Raw genomic sequence first — 5,000 nt, 5'->3', positions numbered from 1 at the left:
TATGGTTAGAACTAGGGCGGTATCTGATCGCCTTCGAACCTCTAACTTTCGTTCTTGATTAATGAAAACATACTTGGCAAATGCTTTCGCTTCTGTTCGTCTTGCGACGATCCAAGAATTTCACCTCTAACGTCGCAATACGAATGCCCCCGCCTGTCCCTATTAATCATTACCTCGGGTTCCGAAAACCAACAAAATAGAACCGAGGTCCTATTCCATTATTCCATGCACAAAGTATTCAGGCGGGCTTGCCTGCTTTAAGCACTCTAATTTGTTCAAAGTAAACGTGCCGGCCCACCGAGACACTCAATAAAGAGCACCCTGGTAGGATTTCAACGGGGTCCGCCTCGGGACGCACGAGCACGCACGAGGCGGTCGCACGCCTTCGGCTCGCCCCACCGGCAGGACGTCCCACGATACATGCCAGTTAAACACCGACGGGCGGTGAACCAACAGCGTGGGACACAAATCCAACTACGAGCTTTTTAACCGCAACAACTTTAATATACGCTATTGGAGCTGGAATTACCGCGGCTGCTGGCACCAGACTTGCCCTCCAATAGATACTCGTTAAAGGATTTAAAGTGTACTCATTCCGATTACGGGGCCTCGGATGAGTCCCGTATCGTTATTTTTCGTCACTACCTCCCCGTGCCGGGAGTGGGTAATTTGCGCGCCTGCTGCCTTCCTTGGATGTGGTAGCCGTTTCTCAGGCTCCCTCTCCGGAATCGAACCCTGATTCCCCGTTACCCGTTACAACCATGGTAGGCGCAGAACCTACCATCGACAGTTGATAAGGCAGACATTTGAAAGATGCGTCGCCGGTACGAGGACCGTGCGATCAGCCCAAAGTTATTCAGAGTCACCAAGGCAAACGGACCGGACGAGCCGACCGATTGGTTTTGATCTAATAAAAGCGTCCCTTCCATCTCTGGTCGGGACTCTGTTTGCATGTATTAGCTCTAGAATTACCACAGTTATCCAAGTAACGTGGGTACGATCTAAGGAACCATAACTGATTTAATGAGCCATTCGCGGTTTCACCTTAATGCGGCTTGTACTGAGACATGCATGGCTTAATCTTTGAGACAAGCATATGACTACTGGCAGGATCAACCAGGGAGCTGCGTCAACTAGAGCTGAGCAGCCGGCCGCCCGGGAGTGTGTCCCGGGGGCCCGCGCGAACACGCAAGCGTCCGCTCAATCATTCTGCAAACAGGAGGAGGCTGAGCTCCCCTGCACAATACACCTCGAAACCCTCTCAGGTCCCGGCGGCGCGCAGCGCCGTCCCAAGTACTTGGTCGGGTTCGAGAGAGGCGCAATCGGCCGGAGTTAGGCAAGTAGACGCTTTCGGTGCGACCACCCGTGCTCCCAACTGAGCTTGCCGCTGCCGACAGAGGCCCGGGAGCGTGCTGTCGTGGCATTGCCGGCGGGAGACAACACGCGCCACCTACGGTGACCGGCAGCTCCAACGCCAGCGCCACAGAAGGACAAAAGCCCCACTTGGGTGCCGAAGCGAACTCTCCCAGCACAGCGCACGCGCCAACACATCCGCACAGCTGCGATACAAACCACCAGCGAGAACCGCTGGGGCGACCGAGCAGCAGACGGCGTCGCGGCGCCGAGCGCCGGGCGGCGGCGCATCCTCAACGCACACAGTCCTCAATCGGACCAGCACACTGAAGATGTCCACCGCGCTTCGCACCGGGCCCGCGAGGACCTACTTTGGCCGCACGGCGCCGCGCGCAGGGTGCGCCGGCGCGCAGCTGCGACGCCTGCCGCGTCCGTCGGCCGGCGCGCCTGCCACTGGCCGCCCCCACCAGCCGGCTGTAGCGCGTGCGCCCACGCACCGCGCGGCCAGCACGCCGGGAGGCGCCCCCTCACCGGCCGGGGACGGTCCCACCCAGCCACCGCCGCGTATCGCTTCACACCCAGATGCCGTTCAGTTTCGTCGGCATGGTGGGTATCGCTGGAACAACCGGTTAGTACCTCAACCTACCGTCGCCATCACCGATTCACCCCTAGCGAGAACAACCGCACCACAACGGGTTACCATTTGTTCATTTGCGTAACTTCACCAGAAAACGTATGCGTCCATCGCCATTTGCAACTTCCACGATTATTGCATGCCTGTGTCAGGTGTCACACCACACTACGTCTGCCCACATACACGCAACAAAATGTGCACGCCTAGACAATACGTGGAAGGTGGCCCCCGTACGTATGCGATGTCCATTGCTCGAACGACTGTCAACCGGCCTCTGTAGCATGTCGCAGATATGGAACGCGGTGCACCATGCTATCACGGTGTGTGAGGAGAGACGACTAGGTCCGAATACATCAACAGACAGCTCATGCTGATCGCCATCCACGGCGTCCGTTCCTCCCACACGTCTCTATGGCGTACCACACTGCAATCCAGCTGTCATAGGGAGACGACACGTAGCTGCGTGCACAATATTTGCACTGTATGGTCCGCCGTTTTTGGGCGCAGTCGTTGTACGGTCACACATGTGCCACGATGTATCATTCAGTACATAAGGACGAATGTGCAGTACAGATTGTGGTTTACGCGTACGACATCAGCGGACAGTTGACACAGGCCGCACCACAACGTAGCCTGAGTACGTCGCATGCGAAGGGCATTGAACATGCAAACTTCTCACCAACCAGCTTGCGAAGGCAGGGGGCAAGGTGGGGACGTGGGGAGGTGTGGGGGGGGGGGGGGGCGCGGCATGTACGTCCTGCTGCCATCCACATTACAGTGTACAGCAGGAGCATGTGGAAAGTCAGCAAGACTTGCAAGGTGTTTAACATGAAGCGATACACAGGGGAGCGGGCAGTGCGAGTAGCGAACTATATTGCGAGGGTTGCGGGTGGGCAACACTACACTAATTGAACGAGTCGTATAACAATTACAGAGCAGGTTTAGGCGACAACGTGGGTTACGTTAGCGGACAACGTGGGTTACGTTAGCGGACAACGTGGGTTACGTTAGCGGACAACGTGGGTTACGTTAGCGGACAACGTGGGTTACGTTAGCGGACAACGTGGGTTACGTTAGCGGACAACGTGGGTTACGTTAGCGGACAACGTGGGTTACGTTAAGGCACAACGTGGGTTACGTTAAGGCACAACGTGGGTTAGGTTAAGGCACAACGTGGGTTAGGTTAAGGCACAACATGGGTTAGGTTAAGGCACAACATGGGTTAGGTTAAGGCACAACATGGGTTAGGTTAAGGCACAACATGGGTTAGGTTAAGGCACAACATGGGTTAGGTTAAGGCACAACATGGGTTAGGTTAAGGCACAACATGGGTTAGGTTAAGGCACAACATGGGTTAGGTTAAGGCACAACATGGGTTAGGTTAAGGCACAACATGGGTTAGGTTAAGGTACAACATGGGTTAGGTTAAGGTACAACATGGGTTAGGTTAAGGTACAACATGGGTTAGGTTAAGGTACAACATGGGTTAGGTTAAGGTACAACATGGGTTAGGTTAAGGTACAACATGGGTTAGGTTAAGGTACAACATAGGTTAGGTTAAGGTACAACATAGGTTAGGTTAAGGTACAACATAGGTTAGGTTAAGGTACAACATAGGTTAGGTTAAGGTACAACATAGGTTAGGTTAAGGTACAACATAGGTTAGGTTAAGGTACAACATAGGTTAGGTTAAGGTACAACATAGGTTAGGTTAAGGTACAACATAGGTTAGGTTCGGTTACACGTTGTTGTAAGGAAAGGTGTAGGGGGGGGGGGGGGGCGGGGGCGGCAGGTTCGTTGATAGTGATTATAGTAAGTGAATGCTTGTGACATGATCAGATTTGTCACGTCAGGATGCACCTTTGGCTTATTAGAGGCGGCGCTCCAATTCTATGCTTGTGTCACACCTGTGTCTTTGAGTCATGTCATTGTTTGTGCGCTGTGACAGGAGGTACTATTGTGATGTTGGGTGCACCGTTGTATAGGACATGTGTGGGTGTTGGTGCCTTATCTGCGCAATGGTGGATGTCGAAAGGGTGGGATATTCTATTTTCCGCATGGACCTCCTGGTCTGGTTGTGATAGTGTGGATTGTGTAATGTGGCGGAGAGGATGCACTGGATGTTGTTCCATGCTGGTGCTTACGTATTGTATGTGCGCCTGTTAGAAGCAGAGAGTGGTGCGTGATCAGAGTGTCTGGCTGACGTGTGGTTCCCATTGTGGGCAGACTCTTTCAGCATGTATACGGACAGTTGTATATATTTTCTGTAGTTTGATGGCTCTGCATTGATTACTAATCAGCGCCGTGTGTACGGGTAATCTGGTTCCAGTCCAAAATGTTCCATCTGTGTACATTAGTGACAAAGACTCCCCCCATGCAGTGGGGCTCGGTCTGTTATAACTCTTCCGCGTAATATATTTGCGCCACGTTTTTGCGACTGCGAGTGCGAGTGCGAGTGCGAGTGCGAGTGCAACGCGCATGGGGACCGACATGCTGATGGCTCGGTATCGGACGCCGTACAGTGAGCAACGCGATCGCGTCTCTCGCTCGTAAGTGGTACAGGTCGCGGCTCATGTATACGGACAGCGGGAATGTCGCATATTGGAAATAACTCTTCATGAAACGCAAGTTATAGGGGTGGATTGCACTTTACGAGTGCGGGAAACGTCCGCCGTTCATCCGCTGGAGGTGCGAGTTTGGCGGTTGGGGTGGTCCACGAACGGGTGCGGGTAGAGTCATTGCCGGTCCACGGCTTCGTGCGGCAGAGCCACTGGAGAATGGGTGCTATGGTCGACAGAGGCTGCAGGCTTTGTGGGTGGCGTCGAAAGGCGGGCACTGTGGCGCCATCGCTGTCTTAATCGGCTTGGCGTCGCATAGATGGCGGTATCGTCGTTGGAGGAGGTCATGTTGCGGGAGACCTACAGATGGCGGTATGTTTTGTGGTGCGGACGTAGTGTTGTCAGATGCGCATAGATGGCGGTATTGCATGTGGTGTCGCCCTATTTGCATAGAT

General features: G+C 53.9%; 1 non-coding gene across 1 annotated transcript in view; it reads right to left on the bottom strand.

Annotated features, from left to right (window-relative positions):
* LOC124772790 overlaps positions 1 to 1,123 on the bottom strand; it is a 1,909-nt gene extending 786 nt beyond the window's left edge. Inside the window, exon 1 of the ribosomal RNA XR_007014250.1 lies at positions 1 to 1,123. This exon is cut by the window's left edge and continues 786 nt beyond it. This is a non-coding gene — a ribosomal RNA (small subunit ribosomal RNA).
* Positions 1,124 to 5,000: the final 3,877 nt, after the last annotated feature.

The sequence above is a fragment of the Schistocerca piceifrons genome, unplaced genomic scaffold (assembly GCF_021461385.2).
Source record: "Schistocerca piceifrons isolate TAMUIC-IGC-003096 unplaced genomic scaffold, iqSchPice1.1 HiC_scaffold_943, whole genome shotgun sequence".
NCBI lineage: Eukaryota > Metazoa > Arthropoda > Insecta > Orthoptera > Acrididae > Schistocerca > Schistocerca piceifrons.
Note: the sequence above shows the minus strand (reverse complement) of the source record. Positions and strands in the feature narration are given on the sequence as shown.